The sequence below is a fragment of the Trichosurus vulpecula genome, chromosome 4, assembly GCF_011100635.1.
Source record: "Trichosurus vulpecula isolate mTriVul1 chromosome 4, mTriVul1.pri, whole genome shotgun sequence".
NCBI lineage: Eukaryota > Metazoa > Chordata > Mammalia > Diprotodontia > Phalangeridae > Trichosurus > Trichosurus vulpecula.
This window is the reverse complement of record NC_050576.1, coordinates 421,612,901-421,636,328: the sequence shown is the minus strand read 5'-3', so window position 1 is coordinate 421,636,328 and position 23,428 is coordinate 421,612,901.

Sequence of the window (23,428 nt, the reverse complement as noted above, 5' to 3'; positions counted from 1 at the left end):
CATTTTTCATGAATTTCTTGCATCACTCTCATTTCTTTTCCCAATTTTTCCTCTACTTCTCTTACTTGATTTTCCAACTCCTGTTTGAGCTCATCCATGACCTGTGACAAATTCACATTTTTTTTGCATGCCTTGGATATAGGAGCTTTGACTTTGTTGTCTTCTTCTGAGTGTATGATTTGATCTTCCTTGTCACCAAAGTAAGATTCTACAATCTGATTTTTTTCTACTGTTTGCTCATTTTCCCAGCCAATTACTTGACTTTTGAGCTCTTTGTCAAGGTAGGACTCTGCTTCCAGTATGCAGAGTGTACTGTCCCAAACCTCAGGGGTTTTGTGCAGCTGTTTTCAGAGATATTTCTAGGGACCTGTAAATTTTCAGCTCTTCCAAGGTGATATGATCAAAGGAGAGGTGTTTACTCCTCTCCTGGTCTGTGCTCTGGCCTGTGATTCAACACAGGCACTCTTTTCTGCCTTGTAAATGTGAGGAAGATTCCCTCTCCATCACCATCACAAGCTCCACCAGGCCAACACTCCTCACCCCTTGAATGCCACCCATCACAGCAACCCAGATCCAAACACGGGCAAAGCAAGAGAATCCTGCCTCAGTGCCAACAAGGAGATCCCTGCAACCCCCATCTGATCAGCCACTTGATCCCCCTGCTGCTTGTTGCCCAAGAGCTCTGTAAGCAGCTACCACCACCATCTTGGGGCTGAGGCCAGACCATGGTACTTTCTCACCCAGGTCTGGCAGACCTTTCCTACTGACCTTCTAAGTTGTCTTTGGCATTTTGGGGTTGAGAAGTCTGGAAACTGCCACAGCTGACAGTAATTCAGTCCCCTGAGGCCTGCTCCATCCCTGTCTATGCTGTTGCAGCCCATGCTGGATTGCACTCCTTTCCCAGACCAGTGCAAGAGACCTTTACTGTCAACCTTCCAGGTTGTCTTAGGCTTGAAATTTGTTTCACTCTGTCATTTTGTAGTTTCTGCTGCTCTAGAATTTATTTAGAGTCATTTTTACAGGTATTTGAATGGGTTTGGTGGAGACCTCAAGTGAGTCTCTGCTTTTACTCCACCATCTTGGCTCTGCCCCAATGGTCCCGTTTTAAAGATAGGGAACTAAGACAAATAGAGGTTAAGTGATTTGCCCAGGGTCACATATCTAGTGAGTGTGCGAGGCCAGATTTGAACTCAGATATTCCTCACTCCATGCTTTGTGCTCTACCCACTGAGCCACATAGCTGTCCCAATAAGAGATTATAAGAATGAAATGTGCAATGTTTAAAAAAGGATATTGATTCAAAAAAGCATTTCTTCCTTTTGTCTCCTACGTAATATTCACAGAAACAAGCTACATCAGATCAAGAATATTCTCCAGAAGCCTGTAGTAGCTCTGGTAATATTTACTATCTCAATTGCTCCCTTCCAAGCTAGGCCTTTATGCTCCAGTGAAGTCAAATGGTCTCTCAACTCCTCGAATTACCAATGAAATTTGTCAGTGGGAGCTGCTCCCTGTTGTACTGGATGCTGGGTAGAGCTAACAAAATAAAAATTAAAGAAGGTAAAAGGAAAGGGAGGAGGAAGCCCCAAACATGATTATTGTTCTGTCCATGGTGAAGCATTAAATTTTTGTAGCTGATGACTCTGCCTAATTGATGATCTAGGGTATCTAGTGCTAATCCTAGAGTTGTAACCGAAAAGGACCACAGCAACGATGGCACATGACAGATACTGCTTCTACTAAATGTGGGCAATAGTCCATAACTTTGGCTGCAATGTACAATTAGAAATGCCTACCTGGAAGCGTTTTGTTTGTGTGTGTGTGTGTGTGCGTGTGTGTGTGTGCACACGCGCACGTGTATTCCTATAAGTATCCAAGAGATTACAATACCAACACCATTACAGACACAAAGGAGATACAAATCCAGTAATAATTTTTTGGGCACTGTCTATTCAGTTGTACACAAGTTGCAGTTTGCATTGATAAGTTGTATACAGCCTGATGAATTTATACATATTTATTATATTTGAATGTTATTCTTTCAAAAGTAATCTAAGACCATTGAAATCTTACTTCATATGCTTGAAGTAGAGAAACCCATGAGGATTCAAATGGGATTTCCCTAAAATAACTGATGTCATTATGGGTGAGAGGGGAGAAATATAGATTAGAGGAGTTATGGCACGTCATCCTTCAGCTGGACCATTCTCTTAGAGTTAGGATGGATGGTTCAAGTAGAACCAAGGCATTGCTGGAAAATCAATCCTTCACTCAAGCTGACCTTAACTCTGGGAAATCCAAGAACCAGTTTGAGCTTCTGCTTGTTCTTGGTACCTGGAGTCACTTGGGAATAAGCGCATATGTAAATAAACAACATGGCTCAGTCTATATTCATTTCTGAAAATAGGGGTTGTTCTTGTTCAACAAGGAGCATTTGTCAGTTGTGGGACTCAGGGGTCATGTCTGTATTGCCAAGACACTATTCACAATAGTTGTTATTGCTGTGAATGTGCTGACTTGGTTCTGTACAGCAAAATATATCAGACTCTCCATGTTGAAGACAGAAGAACCAAAACCTTTATTCAGACACCAGGAAACTAAATCCCAAAACCAGTAAGTCCAATCCATTCAAGCAGCAAAGAAGTTAATGCGCATTATCATAACAATATGTCATATCAAATTTATTGCCTTTTACTTGATACTTGACCGTTCTTTACTGTCTTTACTTGAGATGATTGATAAAGGGAACTTAAACCTAGGAAGGAAGTTAATATTTGTAAGATCTACTCAAACAAATACAGATTTAAGATTGATAATAGAGTTCCTTTCTCTGATCAGAAAATACAAAGGAACTATAATGGGCTAGGTCATACAGGAAAATGTAGGATTTATGACTATGGCTTAAAATTCTTGGATGATATGTGTTCATGTATTTTTCTACTAAGCAAAAGAGGCAGATGTTAACCATCACAAGAGCCTGGGTTAAGGTTTTGTATATTGCAAAGTAACTACTGCAAGTTAGAATTCATGTATTTGGTCCACAAAATACTCTTCTACTCTGATGTCCCTGACTTCATATCATTAACGTAGTTTATGTCTGAATAAAATCAAATAGGCTTTTAAGAAATATGTCACTGGATTGATTCAACATTTTCTAAGGCTCAAAGCATTTATTAGTTCTAGTTATTCATGATATTTTATTTAATTTAACTGTGCAGGACCTTAGGATGATAGAATTGGTGTATTTCTCCATGCTTAAAGATCTCCAAATTTGTCTACTCTAGAGGCTAGGTGTTTATAGTTTGTTTCTACACATAACCTTTTTATTTTAAAAATGTATATTTGGAGTCAGCCTCAGGGAAAATACTTAGCCAAAGGAATCCCTTAGGTTCTATAGTAGGAATATAGTTGATACTGGGAAAATACTTACCATAAGGTTAATCAAATCCTAGTGCATTGGCAACTATTGCCTGGATCTATTGCCTATCTTATTAGTTGCCTAGTACAAAGGCAACCATTTTGAAATATGAAAATAACACTTTCTACTTTTATGACTAATTGCAATACATAGGAATTGCATTTTTCATAAAAATGTAAAAAAAGTTTAAATAATTTTTATACTCCCCAATATCCAAGAGCCTTTGTAATTTCCAAAGAAGACAATAATCATCTCTTTTCATTTCTAGATTACAGACTTTATCTACTTTTTTGTCAGTTTATAATAATTGTAAATTAAAATGTCTTTAGTTTTTTTATTCCTCTATAAGAAAATCCTTAGAAAATAAAAGTCCAATTTTTACACCAACTTCTTGCTTTTTGTTGCTACCCATCACAGGGTTCAATTTGTATAACACGTACAAATTTTTCCTTTCAAAGAAAATTCATGTATATATAAAATCTTTTTATTCAAGGATTGAATATATTATTTAGAAAAAGATGTAAATCATGTGTAAATATGGAGGAGTTTGAAAATAGCTATACAAAGAAAAAAATCCATATATTCACTCATTTTTCCTTTTAACTCAGAACCAAAATCAATATTTCCAGTGCAAATGATATCTATTCCATAATTTCTTCCAGCAGATTAGATTTATCTGTTTCAAAGCATTGTTTAGCAATACTACCTCAGGGATTCATCAGAACATGGCCCCCATTGAGTCCATCCTTTCATTTCCCTGGGTATGAGCTGTTTCCTTAAGGACCTTCTGTTTTGGTTGACTTGGTTGCTCTTTCACTTGTAAAGGTTATTTTACTTACTTTATGCAGACAGCTTATTCTCAAATTTGATTTGGAATACTGGCCAGTGAAAGCTGCATTATGATTCATAATCATTTGTATCAATTCCTTTAGCTTCAAGATTTATTTAGATAAAATTCATTTCTAATAACAGCCGTGGAAGCGACGTCGATGCTGAAAGAGTTCATTGTCAAGGCTGAGCTGTTCTGGCGTACTGTAATTGCCACTGATTATTTTTATGTTGTAATGAAACAGTAATGATCAAAGCAAAAGGCATTTCTTGGGAATTCACGACTGGCTAGGTCTGCCTCGGGCCATTAACCCCAGTCATTAATTCCCCTGAAATGCATTGTGCTGAAGTCGTTATCGCTAATAACCAGAGCTGTATGAAAACATTTGTACACACTATGGGGGGAAACTGTTGATTATTTTCTGCCCTTACACGTTTTTGATTGAAAAATCTACAAGTGATGAAGTTTGACCAACAGAAGCAAAATTGATTATTGTTCAAGTAGGAGGAATGATCTACATAGCAGCAATGTCTTCCCAAATTCTCTGTGTTCAAATATTTGACTCTATTTTCATTTTCACTTGTATACACACATATGCATGTATGTGTGTATTGCATGTATATTCATATTTTGAAAATTGTTTATGTATCAGTTAAGAATTTTAGAAAAATCTAGTTATTTTTATTTGTAAGTAAATTCTAATGCCAGAAAAAAAATGGCATAACATTTTTTTTCTCTATGTACATCTGTTCCTTCCTTGTACCACTTGTAGAATAAGCATGAATGACAATTTACTTGGAAATTAATTCAGCATTCAATGACCAGTAAAAAAATTGCTTTCTTCCTTTTGAATTAGAATTCCTTAAAATGGGAGCATCCTTCATATCAGGGAATAAAATATCTCAACAAAAGTATCAGTCATAAGGCAATATTTACAGGAAGTGTCAATTTTACAAAGAGCCACTTAAAATTCAATTTTGAAGTTTCTGTGGTAGCTGAATAAGCAAAGGCATCTTAGTAGGCATCTTACTTCAGTTAAGCTACCCTAAAAGACTGCCAATCTAGCTCAGAAAGAAATGAAAGTCAATGAAGTTAAAAGTCAATGAGTCAAAAGTTAATTCTGTGAATTCTAATCTGGGATGAGAGGAATAGGCAAAGTATTGTTTCATGCTATAAATTGAAAATTGTATCCTATAGGTATTTTATACCTCTTGTGTTAAAGATCTAATGGAGCTAATGCTGGCATTTATTTCTCATTTTTTGAAATACAGATCTCAGCTTAAGCTTACCTAGTAAAATAATTAAACTAATTTAAAATAATACTGTGGTGCATTATTACAATTGCTATTGAAATACATACATCAGAAATGCTGAATATATAAAAATGTATTTAAGGAACAAAAATTTCTTTTGTCATCTAGTATTGAACAAAAAGTATTGAATTTGTAGTCAGAGGACATCTGTTCAGTTTCCTCACTTGTAAAACAATGAATTCAGACTTCATGATTTATAAGTTTCTTTATGGTTTTAAATAATAATGCTTTGGCACCAGATTATTTTTCTATTTTCTATTAAATTTAATTATAGATAGATAATTGATGGGCAGCTAAATGGCTCAGTGGATAGAGTGCCAGTCCTGGAGTCAGGAAGAATTATCTTCCTGAGGTTAAATCTGGCTCCAGACACTTACTAGCTATGTGACCTTGAGCAAGTCACGTAACCCTGTTTATTCTTCATCTGGAACATGAGCTAGAAAAGGAGATGATAAATCTCTCCAGTACTTTTGCCAAGGAAACCACAACTAGAGTCAAAAAGAGTTGGACATAACAGAAATGACTGAACAACAACAGATAATTGATACATAGATTCTCATAATTATTCTCAAAGTAGCCCTTTCTTTTGGAAATTTTATATAGAGCTATTTTTAAAAAGAAAATCAGTATTTTGAACAATTAGTCCCAATGCCATATAAACTATTTGGAAAAATAAGTGCAGTGCTACCAAATTTCTTTCATGACACAGAAATGGTACTTATACCTAAACCAGGAAGAGTCAAAAAAGAGAAAGAAAATTTTAGATCAATTTCCCCAATGAATATTGATAAAAAATATTAAATAAGGTACTTAGAAGAAGATTACAGAAATATGTCACAAGGATCATACTAAGAATTATACCAGCAATTTAGGACTGGTTCAACATTAGAAAAACTATCAGCATAATTGAACACCTGAGTAACAAAACCAACAGAAATTTTATGATTCTCTCAACAGATGCAGAAAAAGTTTTTGACAAATACAGCAACCATTCCTATTAAAAACACTAGAGAACATTAGAATAAATGTAGCTTACCTTAAAATGATACATAATACTTATCTAAAACCATGAGCAAGAATTATCTATAATGAGGTTAAGCTAGAAGCATTCCCATTACAATCAGGGGTGAAACAAGGCTACCCATTATGACCACTATTATTCAATATTGTACTAGAAATAGTATATTAGCTATACCAACAAGAGAAGAAAAAGAAATTGGAGGAATTAGAATCAGCAATGTGGAAATAAAACTATCATTCTTTGCAGATGATTTGATGATATACTTAGAGAATACTAGAGAATCAACTAAAAAACTAGTTGAAATAGTGCACATATTTAGCAACGTTGCAGAATACAAAATAAACCCACATAAATCATTAGCATTTCTATATATTATCAAAAAAGTCCAGCAGCAATAGATAAAAAGAGATTTACACTTAAAATAACTATAAAACAGAATAAAATATTTGGGAGTCTACATGTCAAGACAAACCCAGAAATTATATGAACACAATTACAAAACACTTCTTATACAAATAAGGTCATATATAAACAATTGAGAAAATATTAACTGCTCATTTATAGGCTGAAGAAACATAATAAGAATGAAAACTCGACCTAAACTATTCTCTTTATGCAGTGCCATACCAATCAACCAAAAATCATTTTATAGAGCTAGAAAAAAATAATAAAATTGATCTAGAAGAACACAAGGTCATGGATATCAAAGGAATCTATAAAAAAAGTAAAGAAAGGAGGTTTAGCTGTACCAGATATCAAACTGTAATATAAAGCAGTAATTATTGAAACAATTTAGTACAGGCTAAGAAATAGGGTGGTGGATCAGTGGAATAGATTAGGCACATGTTACATCATAGCAAATGAGTATAGTAATTTGGTATATAATGAAAGCAAAGATCCAAGCTTTTGGAACAAAAACTTATTACTTCACAAAAACTTCTGGGAAAACTGGAAAATTGTATGGCAGAAACTAGATTCAGACCAACATTCACACCATATACCAAGATAAGGTCAAAATGGGTACATGATTTGAATATAAAAAGTAATGCCATGAGTAAATTAGGAGAACATAGAATAATTTGTTTGTCAGATCAATGGATAAGAACCAAAGAAAAATAGAGCATTATAAAATGTAAAATAGACAATTTTGATTATATAAAATTTAAAAAGTTTTTGCACAAACAAAACTAAACTAATACAACCAAAAATAAAAGGAAAGCAGAAAACTGAGGAAAAATTTTTGGAACAAATACTTTTGATAAAGGACTCATTTCTCAAATATATTGAAACTGAACAAAATTTGTAAAAAATATGTCATTCCAAAGTTACTAAATGGACAAAGGATATGAACAGGTAGTTTTCAGGAAAAATAAATCAAAGCTATCTATAACAATATGAAAAATTGCTCTAAATCACTATTGATTAGAGAAATGCAAATTAAAACAACTCTGAGGTACCACCTTGCACCTATAAGATTGGCTAATATGACAAAAAAAGGAAAATGATAAATGTTGGAGGGGATGTGAGGAAACTGGGACACTGATGCATTGCTGGTGAAGTTGTGAACTGATTCAACCATCCTGGAGAGCAATTAGGAACTATGCCCAAAGGACTATAAAGCTCTTCATACTCTTTGATGCAGCAATATCATTACTAGATCTATATCTCAAAGACACTCTCCCAAAAGGGAAAAGAACCTGTTTGTACAAAAATGTTTATAGCAAAACAGGTGAAGCCAAGATGGTAGGAGAAAAGGTAGGGACTCTCCTGAGTTCTCCTCCAACCTTTTGAATACCTTTAAATAATACCTCAAAACAAATTCTAGAGTGGAAGTATCCACAAAAAGATGGAGCGAAAGAGTTTTCCAACCAAAGACAACTTAGAAGGTTGGCAGGAAAGGCCTGTTGCATTAGGTGGAGAGTTGAATGTAGGTTATGTCAGTGCAGGCAGTGCCAGTGCAAACTGGTTCCCGTCAAACCAAGAGCAGTCCTTGGAAGCCACTGAATCAGTGGTAGTGGTTTTCAGACCTCTCAGCACACAGATGGTAAGGGGGTCAGCCAACTGATCAGAAGAAAATTACATAATCCTTTTGCTGGCACTGTGGCCAGGTTTCTGTTACATTGCCCATACTTGGATCTGGGCCACAGTCGTGGATCTCAGTCCTAGGGCAAAGAGGAGCACTAGCAAAGTAGCCACAGTGGAGCAGGGACCCTAGTCACTGTTCCAGGGTGGAAAAGAGGTCTTGTGGTCACTCACAGACCTGTGCACAGTACAGGTGAATAGTGGACACATCTCTCTCTAGATCACACCACCTTTGAAGAATCAAAACCTTAAAAGTCCCCAGAATTACCTCTGAAAAAGGCTGTATAAGGGGCAGCTAGGTGGCACAGTCAGTACAGTACCGGCCCTGGAATCAGGAGGACCTGAGTTCAAATCCAGCCTCAGACACTTGACACAGGTACTAGCTGTGTGACCTTGGGCAAGTCACTTAACCCCAATTGCCCGGCCAAAAAAAAAAAAGAAAAAAAAAGGCTGTACAAAAAGCTTGAAGTTTGTTATAGCTTCATACACTTCAGAAGCAGAGTCCACTGTAGCATAGAGTTAAAAAGTAAGAAATAGGCTGAAAAATGAGCAAATGGCAGAAAAAGATCCCAGCTGTAGAAAGTTCCTGTGAAGACAGGAAAGATCAAAATATGAACTCAGAAGAGGACAGCAAAGTCAAAACCGCTATGTCTAAAGCCTGAAAGAAATAATATGAATTGGTCCCAGGCCATGGAAGAACTCAAAAAGGATTTTAAAGATCAGTGAGAGAGATAGAGAAAAAATTGGGAAGAGAAATGAGAGTGATCCAAGAAAAATCATTATCAGGGCAGTGTGAAGGTATATACATAGAAAGCACAGATGAGAGTTGAAAATGATGGGATGACTTTCTAAGATAAAATAAAATTAAGGGGTGAGAAAGATGAATGCACTGGAAGAAGGAAAGGTAAAGGTGGAATATGGTAAATTATCTGACATAAAAGAGACCCAAAGGAAATGCTACAGTGGAGGGGAAGTTGGGTCATGGAGAGGTGGGGAATGTGTGAACTTCACGGTCATTTGAATTTGCTGAAAGAGGGAATAACATTCACATTCAGTTGCATATAAAGATCTGTCTTGCCATTTAGGAAAGTAGGAGGAGGAAGGTGATAAGAAAATGGGGGGTGCTGATAGAAAGAATATAGATGGGTGGGAAGTCAGAAGCAAAACACTTTTAAGAATGGGCAGGGTGGAAGGAAAGAGAGTGGGATAATGAGGAGAAAATAGATTGGAGGGAAATATATATAGTTGGTAATCAGAACCATGAAAAAAAATTTACACCAAGTTTCTCTGATATAGACCTCATTTCTCAAATATATAGAAAACTAAGTCAAATTTATAGAAATAAAAGCCATTTCTCAATTGATAAATGGCCAAAAATTACAGCAGTTTTCAGACAAAGTAATCAAAGCTATCGATAGTCATATGAAAAAATGCTAGAAGTCACTATAGATATTTTTCCATTTATTTAGATCTGACTTTATTCACGTGAAAAGTGTTTCATAATTATGCTCATATAGGCCCTGGGTTTGTCTTGGCAGATAGGCTCCCAAATATTTTATAGTGTCTACAATAACTTTGAATGGAATTTCTCTTTCCATCTCTTGGTGTTGGGCTTTGTTAGTAATGTATAGGAATGCCGAGGATTTATGTGGCTTTATTTTATATCCTGCAACTTTGCTAAAGTTGTTTATTATTTCAAGTAGTTTTTTACTTGATTCTCTAGGATTCTCTAAGTAAATCACCATATCATCTGCAAAAAGGGATGATTTAGTTTATTCTTTGCCTATTCTAATTCCTTCAATTTCTTTTTCTTCTCTTATTGCTACAGCTAACATTTCTAGTACTAAATTGAATAGTAGGGGTGGTAATGGATATCCTTGTTTCACCCCTGATCTTATTGGGAATGCATCTAGCTTATCCCCATTGCAAATAATGCTTGATGATGGTTTTAGGTAGATGCTATTTATAATTTTAAAGAAGGTTCCATTTATTCCTATGCTTTCTAGTGTTTTTAAAAGGAATAGGAAAGCAAGGAATTCATGACACAACAAGAGATAAAGAGCATTACAAAATGCAAAATGGATAATTTTGATTATGTTAAATTGACAAGCATTTGTATAAACAAAATCAATGCAACAAAGATTAGGAGGGAAGCAGAAAATTGGGAGAAAATCTTTACAACTAGCATCTTTGATAAAGGCCTCATCTCTAAAATATATAGGGAACTGAGCCAAATTTATAGGAATAAAAGTCATTCCCCAATTGAGAAATGGTCAAAGGATATGAACAGGCAGTTTTCAGAGGAAGAAATTAAAGATATCTATAGGAATATGAAAAAATGCTCTAAATCACTACTGATTAGAGAAATGCAAATCAAAACAACTCTTAGGTACCACCTCTCTCCTGTCAGACTGGCTAAAATGACAAAACAGGAACATGATAAATGCTGGAGAGGATGTGGGAAAATTGGAACACTGTTACATTGCTGGTGGAGTTGTGAACTGATCCAGCCATTCTGGAGAGCAATTTGGAACTAATTCTAAAGTGCTATAAAAATGTTCATACCCTTTGACCCAGGAACACCACTTCTAGGGTTGTATCCCAAAGAGATCACACAAGTAGGAAAAGAACCCATATATACAAAAATATTTATATCAGCTCTTTTTGTAGTAGCAAAAAATTGGAAATCAAGGGGATGCACATCAATTGGGGAATGGCTAAACAAGTTGTCATATATGAATGTAATGGAATACTATTGTGCTATAAGAAATGGGGAAGATATAGACTTCATAATAACCTAGAAAAACCTACACGATATAATGCTGAGCGAGGGGAGCAGGACCAGGAGAACATTATGCACAACCACAGATATATGGATTCTGTGATGACTAACTCTGACAGACTTTGCTCTTCTCAGCAATATAAGGTTCAAAGACAACTCCAAAGGACTCATGATGGAGAGAGCTATCTACATCCAGAGAAAGAACAACGGAGTCTGAATGCTGATTGAGGCACACTGTTTCCTCTTCTTTTCTCCCTTTTTTTCTCTTTTGTTTTGTGTTGTTTTGGTTTTGTTTCTTCTTTCTCATTATTCATTCTATTGGTCATAATTCTTCTTTGCAATTGACTATTGTGTAAATAAGTTCAATGTGAAGTTATATGTAGAAGATATATAGGATTCATGCCGTATTTGGGGAGGGAGATAGGGAGGGAGATGGGGAGGGAGGGAAGAAAATCTGGAACTCAAAATCATGTGGAACTGAGTGTTGTAAACTAAAAATAAAAAAATCTTAATTAAAAAAAAGTCACTATAGATTAGACAAATGCAAATTAAAACAACTCTGAGCTACCACCACACACACATCATATTGGCTAATATGACAGAAAAGGAAAATGACAAATGTTGGAGGGAAAAATTAGAACACTAATGGACCATTGGTGGAGTTGTATACTGATTCAACTATTCTGGAAAGCAATTTGAAATGAAACCTAAGGGGTATAAAACCATGTTTACCTTTTGACCTAGCAAGACCACTACTAGGTCTATATCCCAAGAAGATAATAAACAAAAAGTAAAAGGACCAATATGTGCAAAAATATTTATAGCAGCTCTTTTTGTGGTGGCAAAGAACAGGAAATTTAGGAGATGTCCATCAAGTGGGCAATGGCTGAACAAGTTGTCGTATATGATTATGGTGGAATACTATTGTGCTATAAGAAATGATGAGCAGAGAAAGAACTGGTAGAGTCTGAATGAATATCAAAGACACGTTTCCTATACTTTATTTTTCTTGTACTTTTTGTCTGTTTTCTTTCACAGCATGACTTACATGGAAATGTGTTTTAAATGACTACACATGTATAACCTGTATACTGTTGTCATATACCCTTTCTGTATCAGAACAAAATAAACTTTCTTTTAATTGTTCAGTAATTTTCAAGTGCCTCATTCCATCCCAAAATGAAATCCGAACTAAGCGAGTGCTTGTATTAGTGTCACCACTAACATTTAGCATAGTTACGGAAGGTTGGGAAGAGATGAGCTGCTTTTGGGGCTCATCTCATAGATAAAGTAGAAGAGCCTTGCAAATATGAAGATGGGATGATCAGATGGCAAGATACCGAATGACTACCAGTCTCAAGAGTCCTCTTGTTTATCTATGATCTTTATCTTTCTAGGGAACAGGGAGCAGGCACCCAAATTAGCCTGAGAGATTAGCACAGTGATTACTGGAGGAGGCTTCCCAAAAAAATAAAGACTGCACCATTTCTAGCCTTCCATGATTATTGTTGATTGTTCTGTTTTGGTGGGATTGCCAACATAATAAGACTGGGGCTGGAGCATTCAGCAGTTATAGACAGAGTGCTTGGCCTTTCAAGTACCATGCAGTGAAAGCTGAGGGGAAAACTAATTTAGTTAAGTGGCCATGTAAGAATAATTCCTGATGGATGCAGGGACCAATGGGCCATGGTAAGGAGCCCACCCTCTAGTCTCTGAGGACCCAGCCAAAAACCTATACTAGGCCATAAAGGTTCTAATTTTTACTGAGATTGGAGCATAGAGATTTGGGCTATCCCATCCATAGTAAGTAAACTTCAAGGTTATTATCACTACTCTTAGAAGGAGGGTGACTCTGTGCTCTGAGGATGCAGACAGTGAGCAGACTTTCTCCACCAAGGAGCTAGGGTGGTTGTATGAGAAGTTCAAACAAAAACCACTGGCTCGATGGATCTTGAGGCATAATCTAATAATTGGAATTTACATTGTAGCCCATTTCAGGCTGCATGTCTGGTATGTGAACGTTTTCAGGGATGGTATAGAGAAGATCTTCAGCAATACTAATTCTTGCATATAGGCGATGGGTCTACACAGGTACTTTGGGGATTGGAGAACATGGGAAAATCAAAAGTCCTCTCCTGTAGGGTCATAACCAATGGAGGTACCTTTTTGATGCCTTTTGCTTCATTTTTGGACATGTCAGCACCTAGCAGAGACATCATATGCTAAACGTCAAGGCTGGAGATACAACAAGAATAGTAGAAGTTAGTGAGTGGGTCCAGTGCCAATGTGGACATTGAATTGTTGATACCATATTGTTCTGGGCATAGGACTTTATGATTTTCCAAATCAAAGACAGTGCCCAACTGAACTCCTTGTGCCAGTTGGAGTAGTCACTTGACCCAAGTGGTCCTCAATTTGTCCCAAGCGTCTCATCTCAAGACAAGAGGGTTTCCCCTGTTAGCGCTCCACTTTCTACCTGTATTTCTGTCTGGCTTGAACTCTATGCAACATGATTCCCTTATGCTGAGTACTCCTTGGCAGCCCCCCTTTCCAGCTTCCTTTTGTGTATTGTCTTCTCTCATTAGATTGTAAGTTCCTTGAGGACAGAGACTGTGTTACTTTTTCTTTTTTGTATCCTGCGATCTTAACACAGTGCCTGTTGGAATTGAAGGTTTCTAATTTCCCTTCTAGGTATAAATCTATGATTCTATAATCCTGATTTTTCTTCTAGGCAATTACCCAATTTTCTTTCCAGGAGCTTCTTGAGGTCTGTGCTTCCTTAATTAATTGTAATTGCCAGGGTTCTCAGAGCTCAGAGCATCATAAAACTCATTAGTATCACTGTATTTTTGGAGGAGGTATACTTATTTTGTTCCAGATCGTGGAGATTTTGTTCTTCTTTATTCCTCACAGATGAAGGAGAGCTACTTGAGGGCCAGAACCATTTTCATTTTGGTTTCTGTATCCCCAAGGCCTAACTCATTGCCCAACACGTAATGACATGCAAAGTGGGACTTTTCCCTGTTTTTTTTTTCTTTTGGAATGCTTCTCAGCACTAAGGCAATCAAGTGCCTTTGATTGAGTCTTGCCTTTCTTTCAATAAAGAGTCTTTGATTAAATTAAGAGTCTTTGATGACCTGCTTAAGTCACAAGAAAGCCTAAGTCACATGAGTTTGGGTGACATGGTTATGATGCCCTCTGACCCTGAAGAAGTATATATATATGTATACTCTGAGGTTAGCATTTTGCTTTGGAGCTCACTCATTGGAAGACTGTTCCTGTGATTTTGCCAGATGAGACTCTGGGTAGCCCTTAAGGAGCCCCCCATGGCTTTGAATACCCAGATATTGGTGCTTCTCTCTCCGGTTACTATATATGCATTGCTATGGTCAGACAGAAGCCTGTCTGTTGATTTGTGTTATTTTCTCTGTCTGTAATTTCTGTTTGTATTTGCTCTGAAGTTCAGGCTGCTAATTTTTTCCCCTGGACTAAGTGAATATCTGTTTGTTTAATTAAAGTAAGATTGCAAACCCCTTAAAGTTGCTTTCCTTAAAAAAGCAGATCAAAGAAGCTGTGCAAGCATCTCTCCTGTGTCCTGGTGTTATTGGCCTTACACAGCCACAGTAGCTGCAAGTAGTATTATTGTTACATATATTTAATAAATACTTACTATACTGAATTGCTTTTTACAGAGTCTGACCTTATAAATTCCAAGTAGTTCTTATTAATTCCTTTCAATAACCTTACTCAATCATCCAACAAGATATTATCTCCTGTCCAATTCAGGCAGCTACATTTATATTGATCTTAAGTGTCCAAAGTATCCCTTGGGTTAACTTGTTCCAACTGAACCAATTATGCACCTGTCAAATTAACAGCACAAAGTAAATACATATAATTCTGTGCACATAAAACTAGAGCAGGTACTTTTCCCCAGTCTTGGTTTTCTGACTCTAAAGGTCTCGTGTACCCTTGTATGAAAATAATCAAATGTGTTCCATACCTGAAAACGTCTTTGAAGTTTGCATAGGTTGAGTAGCTACTTATGGTCAAGAGATAAAAGTATCAGTGCCATTGCAAAAAAGATTCATCATAAAATTTTAATTAAAGAATAATCTGTTGCTGAGAAATTACCAATGGGTGTCTATGTCATTCACAGCCTTCACCCATGATTTCAAACAACACATTCAAAATCACAAGAGAAAAGCTGTTCTATTTATTTGCAATTAACAGATAATGATAGCATAATTGATATGAAGCAGTTTCCAGAATATTTTTTCTCTATTTGGAGAACAAAGAAGGTGTATTGCATTGGAAGGCAGGTGATATGCAAAGAATCATTTGTGTGTGTGTGTGTGTGTGTGTGTGTGTGTATGTGTGTGTGAGTGAATGTGTATATGTGACAGACTTTAAGAATATAGGTAGTGAAGGGAAACATTTCCACAAACCATAACTTCTAAAATAAAAAGACAACAGGGTATCAACAAAGGCTCTTTGTCCTTGCCATTCTGGATGTATTTAGATGGGAGAGAATAATATAGAATAATTACCTCCAACTTTTTGTGCTAGGAATGAAATTATTTAAATTTTATCGAATTAGTCTATCACCATGTCACTATTAACTACTGTTTATGTTTGATCAATAAAGGATAGAATAGGGAGGTAAGTGTACTTTAGTACAATTTACAAGGGACAAAATGGTGGGTATTTACAAAAAATTCATTGGAATAAAGAACAGGCTTATTAGAATGACTGTTCTAGAGCCAGAAACATGACGTACTGGGCATGGATAAGGGTGAAAGAGAGGGCATTCCATGGGTAGTAAATGGAGGATATAGTTTGGCTTTGAGTTAAAAAAGTTATACTTTGGATTATTACATTCACATTTATTAAATGAATGTCATTTCTGTAAGATTTTGTTTGTCTGAAAGGAGCCTAACTTTTCTGAAGAGAACTGAGGATTGATTTAAAAGAATTACAGAATCACAGAGTTTGAAGAGTCTGCCAAAAGTATCTTATTCAACCTGAATCGGAACAAAAATCTCTTTTATGATATCTTTCAACAAGTGGTCTTCCAGCTTCTACTTAAAGTCCTGAAACAAGAGAAACTAAAAGCTCCCAAAGCAGCCCATTCAACTTGTATATAAATTTAATTGATAAAAAATGTTTTCTTACTAGAACCTAACTTTCTGTTTCCTGCAGACTTCCATCCATTGCTTCTAGTTTTGCTTTCTGGGACCAAGCAGAGCAAGTCTGGTCACCCTTCCACATGAATACTTGAAGATTTCTACTTCAAATACTTAAAGATAGTTTTTCATGTCTCTGCTTAAATCTTTTTTACCTCCAGTTTATATATCACCTGGTCACTCAGTAATCCTCAAGTGGCAGGCTCCTCCTACAAACAGATTGCACTGCCCCCTGGGAAGACCAACCTCACCACAAAGTTGGAGCCCATTCTGCTGGGAGGCAGAAGGTGGGCTTCGCAGACCATAAACGTTTTAAGCATCTGTCATTTTCAGCAGAACTGCTCTCCCAAATGGTATTCCTTTGACTAGCAGTCTCTTACCATCTGTTACTTACCCAGTGCCTACGATACAAAATCCCCTGTTGACTTTCCTCCTCCAAAGTCAGATTCCATTCTCTTATCCTTAACCTTTTCAATCTTTCCCCTTTGAATTTCCATTTCCTCTGCCCTTCCATTGTTTCCTCTGTAGTTTGCATTGCATATCTAACAAACTTTCTTGGTTTGGGGTCTTTTTTTATAGCCCTTCTATTTCCTAACATTCACAGAGACCTGGCTTTTCCCAGGTAACATGCCATATCTGGCCATGCTCTCCAGTGATAACTATTCATTCTTTTATTCCAATTCCTTCATTGGTCTTAGAGGGGTAATCAGAATACTCATTGCTCCCTACTAGATTTTTCTCTTTCCAAATTTGCAGATTTTTCCTTTGTTTTCATTATTTAGCAATCTCTCCTACAAATTTGTCACCAAATTCAGATAATATGGGCTGTTGCCTACCAGTTATAAGATCATTTCTCCCCTCCTTTCTCAAGTAATTCGTTACCTTGCTCATGGTCGTTCTCTTCTACCCAACTTTTGTCCTTATAGTAGGGGACCTCAATATGCATCTTGATGATTTCTCGAATACCTTCCAATTCTCCAGTCTCCTCAAACCTCATGATCTACTCTTTTCCTTCACCGATGATGTTTTCTTTAATCCAGAACTCTGAAATTCATTTGTCTGATAATAATTTCTTATCACTTGATCTATTCTTGTGATCTTACCTCTCAAGCTTATTTTCTGTTTCACATGAAGCAAAGCCAGAAGCCTGGGGGCATTAGAGAAAAAGCCAGAAAGACCCAGTCCAGTAGCTTAGGGCATAGCAGCCTCTCAGTAGTAGACTAGGGGTAAGCTAGGAAAATGTGGTGACACAATTGTCCATACCAGGACCAGGGAAGTGGTCTAGTCAGAAAAATGCAGCTCATTAGTACATCATAGAAACTCTTACTTGCGGGCCAAATGTAAGCCATACCATACAATTCAAGGTGGAGTATAGAAAAGGGGCAAGCCAAAGACAGTTGGAGTTTGTAGTTGTATTTCTCTAATCCCTAGAATGGGCTTGTGGTGATCAAGATATAACCTAAATCAGACTATGCTCCAGAGCTCCATGATTAAATGCAAATGCAAGAGTCAAGAGAAATATAAAGGAAAATACATTTTAAAAATTCATAATTAATTGTTTATAGATTAATAAGGAGAAAAGAACTTTTCAACACTAATGTCTTCTTGGTCATAAAGAGAGTTAAATATGAAAAAGGTAGATTTGTTTTCTTATGATCTGGCAAACTATAGAGAATTTCTTTAAAAGGAAGAGAGAGGAATATACTAGAATATAAAAGGAGGGTAAGGGACAAAAGTTGCTATCCCACATAATCAGGGTGAGGGAATCAGTAGAATGGAGGCTGAGTATATGAGTTCTAGATCACTAGTATTGAGCACAAACTTCTCCTTTCTCATCACCCTTTTCCTTGTAAAAAAGGGGTCAGGAAGCAGAGAGAGGAGTAAGGCTAAGAGGATATGATGGCAAGAAATACACACGTAATAATCATAACTGTAATGTGAATGTCATAACATCACTCCTAAGGTGGAGTATGGTAGCAGAAGGGATAAGAAGCAGAATCAAATAGTTATGTTCTTTTCAACAACATGAGGAGAAACAGTGGGGAGGAAGACATGAGGCTGAAAAACCAAACAAAAGATACTGTAATTGTCCATGTATCAAGTGATGAAGGTGGTGGCTGTGTTAATAGTATGATGGAGACTTTTTGAGAGATACGGTGAAGGTAGAAATGATAAGATTTAACAACAGATTAGACATGTCGGGTAAGTGCTAGTACAGAGTGAAGAAAGACACTGAAGTTGTAAGTGGGGATAAGAGGCCAGTTGGAAAAATGGAAAAATTGTTTTCAGGGGAGGTGAGAAATGACCAATTCTGTTTTTTTGGTATATTGTATTTAAGATGCTGTTGGACACAGCTCTTGTGCCAGTACTCTTCAGGTTCAATGTCGGAACAAAATGAGGCATTGAAAAGTCATTGAACAGCTAACGAAAGATGGTTAAGTTTTCCCTAATACAGCAAGGATATACAATAAGGATGCAGTGTGTCTCTTAGGTTTTCTGGATGCATCCACCACTTGTATCCATATGGAAACATGTCTGATCATCAGAGCAACATGGGGGGAAGGATATGGTGGTTTGAATGATTTTCAGAAATCCATTAAGTCTGAAGGTCCCTGGTTTTAAATGGTTGAGACTTTTAATATCTTCATATTACTAGGAACCTGTGTCAGAGAAGTGAGGGCCAATTAGATCTTGAATTCAGTTTCACCTTCTTTTAGGGAAAACTTCTCCATGTTGGGCATGGAAAGAAAGAAGATGTATAAAGGAAACAATAGTGTTGTGAGTAGGAGGAAAGAAACAGCATCAGGGAAATGTTGGTCCTATGATAACTGTCTGGTGGATACTCACTTTAAGATACCCAAAAGACAGTTATTAGTATAAAGTTGGCTATCAACAAAGATGTAAGGGACAGATATATAGATCTGAGAATCATCTTCATAGCAATAATAATTGAACCCATGAAAGTTGATGAGATTACCAAACAAAATATTATTTAGAGGGGAAAGAAAAAAGGGCTCAAAACAGAGCTTTTTGGAAAACCCACATTTAGTGGGCGTGAACTGAATTAAGATCTAAAAAAAGAGACTGAGAAATAATGGCCATAAAGAAGAATATCCAAGATGAGAGGATGACCAGCAGTAACAAAGGCTACAAAGAGGTAAAAAGTATCAGAATTGAAGGAAATCCATTTTATTTGTCAATTAAAAGATGATTGATAACTTTGGAAATAGCTGTGTCAGGTGAATAATGAGATCTGATGGTACATTTAGAGGGTTTAGAATCAAGTGAGAGGAAATAGAGTTGGGAGTATGTCATTTATCTCATAAAGTGAAAGCTTTTTCAAAGTGTTCAGCTGAGAAGGAGAAGAGTGAGATATAGGACAGTAGCTAAAGCAAATGATCAGATGAAATGAGGGGATTTTAGGCATTTGGTGGATACATGAATGTGTTTGAATACAGTAAGGAAGAAGCCATTAGATGAGGAGAGATTGAAGATGGGGGTGGTAGGGATGAATAGCGGGGCAATTTACTGGTAAATATGGGAAAGGATAGAATCAAAGTCACATTTGGAGGGTTTTTTCCTTGGTTCCCTCTTCATGTGAGATAGATAGTGGGTGAAGATGTCTGACTCTTGGGAGATGAGAAAGTAGGGAAAAGAGGGAGTTTTCAGGTGAATTGCCTCATTTTTCTTAGCAATATATGAAAAAAATCTTCAGCTGAGAGGCTGGGGGAAAAGAATATTGTGGGAGATTTGAGTAGGTATCCAAATATTTGGAACAGTTTCTGTGTTGGGTTGGATAGAGAATTGATTAGGGATATATAAAATTATTGCCTTGTTAAAGTGAAGGCCTAGTTGAAATTATGTTACATAGATTTGTAGTGTACTCAGTTATATAATTTTCTTTAGTACCATTCACCATCATGTAAATAAGACCAAAGAGGTAAGTAATTCAAATAATCTAAGGTTATGGTTTATCAGAATGTGATCTGTGTTAGGTCAGGAGGGCAAGGAGTTCAAGTGTAAAAATAGTGTAGATTTCAATTATTTCATCAAGTGACTGAGAGGGAAAGGATAAACTCTGGAGCAAGTGCATTGATGATGATGTTCAAAACAACTGAGAGGTAGAATTGAAGATGAAGGTGGAGAACAGTGCTTAGGTTTTAAAGTATAGCAAAAGATGTAATGACAAAACCTATAGTTAGATAAAGGGATTTTGGAGTTCATGAAAAAGGAAGCTGAGTTCTTTGTGGGTAGTATGATGGTTAAAGTTGTTTCTGGGTGTAGCGGAGGTGAAGTAGAAGGCTAGATCATGAGTAGATTTAAGAACTATGAATTTAAAGTACTCAAGGGAGTATATGTATATGTGTATATATATGTGCACATACATATACATATACATGTGTGTATGTTGAAATGTACAGTATGAGAGGAAGAACTGTGGTAGAGTGACACATTGTGATCCAGGCACTGATTTCGTTGAGGAATGAAGGGAAAAAAATCCTGGGGGTTGATAGGTAATGGTCATCAGGATATGGATTGGTTGATAAATTTGTATAGTATGAGAATCAAAGGAGAAGTTGCTTCATAATGGTGGTAGAGTGATACTCTGGGAGTTACAAATGGGGAGTAAGAAATATTTCACTCCTCAGTAATGACCAGTGAATTGGGGTATGAAGTTCTGGAAAGTATGCATAAGGATTCAGTGTCATTGGGAAGGAGTCATCTTTCAGTAAATTATGAAAGATGGAAGGAGTAAAAAAGAAAATTATTTCAAAGAAGAAAGCAAGTTAATTAATTATAGAGCAGGCATTCCAGTGACCACAGTGGATGAGGCAAGTACATGTGGAACAGGGCATTTTTTTGAGGGGGAAGAAGTAGGGTTCAAAAGGGATGAAAATAAGAAATAAGGCAATTGGGATTGGGAATTGATTTTGTACTTTAGTGGCTAAGGGTTGATAATCCCTGGAATCAGAAGAGTATCAGGTCAGGTGGCAGTTTGCTGACTATTGAGAAAAAATATCTTTGCAGAGCATCTCTGATTGGAGAAGTCCATCGAAGGAAACAGGTAATTATTCATAACACACTATGCTTCCTGTCCTTCTGTAGTATTTACTCTTGGTTGCTGTCATTTATCATTCATCAAATGGGTTCTTTTTTATTGATAAAATTAGGTCCAGAATATTAGCTATCTTTTGCCATTCCTCCCTGTTTAGAATAATTAAATTATCATTAAAGCAAAACCATTTAACTTCCTTCAGGAATAATAACTCGCATTTTATAATGCTTTCAAGCTTACAAATATCCCTCTTATATTGGTAGTGAAAATAATATTGTTCCTTTTCAAATGTAGAGCAAACAATTCCAAGACACTTGCCTAGGATCACAGAATTAATATGTGTTAAAGCCAAGATTCAAAACCCAGATCTCTTTACTCTAAGCCCAGTGCTCTTTTCAGAACTTCCAAAGACTAAACTAGATTGGTCAGAACCTTCGCTGCTTTAAATTTACATTGTACATTAATAAGAGGTGTATACCACCTAATGTATTACTTCAAATAATTTACCTTAATTTACTTTATGCAAATTTTAGTCCATTCTAAATCTTTGGGGCACTGAGAGGTTTTTCATAAAAGCCATTCAGACCTATCAATCGTGGATAAAGTACCTTTATTATGTTGTGTTTTGATTCATGTAAAAGAAGCCCTATGGTCTAAAATGAGACACCTAGGGGTAGCTAAGGATTATTTATAACAAGGGAAGGCTATGACACGGGAGGTTACTGGAACTTGGATACTGGCCATACCAAGTGGAGAAAAATGCATAAACAATGATCCTGGGGAGATGCTGCCTTTGGACTTGGCACATCCAACTCCTCCATTATTTTATCACTCCTCATTTAGGTATGAGATACTTGGATTCCTGTCTCCACAACAGATGTGTCATGGGTTTTACTGGGAATGTGTAAGTTTTCTCTCAGATGTCTCTGACTGCTTTACTGTATTTTGATAGACAGGGATTGGCCAGTGAGACTCTAGCTACTTAGTGTTGGGACATGAAAACTTCGAACATGAAGTACAAAAAATTTCTGGAAAAATATGGAAGGGAATTTTGAGTAGGAGTAAAAGGTGGGTCCAGAGCAGAGGTAGCCTGAGTGACTGGATAGCCCAAGAAAATCAGAAAGCTCTTCTGGACTGTCACAATCTTGTCCCCTGGTGGAAGATAAGGTACTGAAGGTTGAGAACATTTTTGTTTTTGTCATGGTATCCCAACCACAGAGAGACAGTTCATACTGAATAGAGAGCTTGAATTAAGGTTAGAAAAGCCAATTGTGCTTCAGACTGCTGAAGGAAAAGATTTTGGCAAGACATGAGAGGAGCAAGTATTCTTCATCATGTCTCTATGCCCAGCTTGCTACTCTAAACACTTCAGGGAGTTTCTCTTTGGGTAATATCTAGGAAATTTCTTGGTTTAGTTGAGTGATCTCACCCTCAATGGGAGAACTCCACTCTACTTTTCTATTATTGTTCTCCTATGTGTACCTTCTCTAATTTCTCTTTTGCTATGATTTTGTTAAATAGGTTTCTTTGATATTTGCTTTGTGTGTCCATTGTGGAACTGGTATTTTTTGGAAAGGGGTTAAGCTTTGGATATAGAAATTGGAGCTTGTCTTTCCCCTTAAATCACAAAGCTATCAAAAGTTAGCTGAAACCTAATCATTCCCCCTAGATCAGGCCTGCACAACATATGGCCTGCATGTGCTTGCAGCCCACCAAAGGAATTTGGTTGGCTGTCATGTAG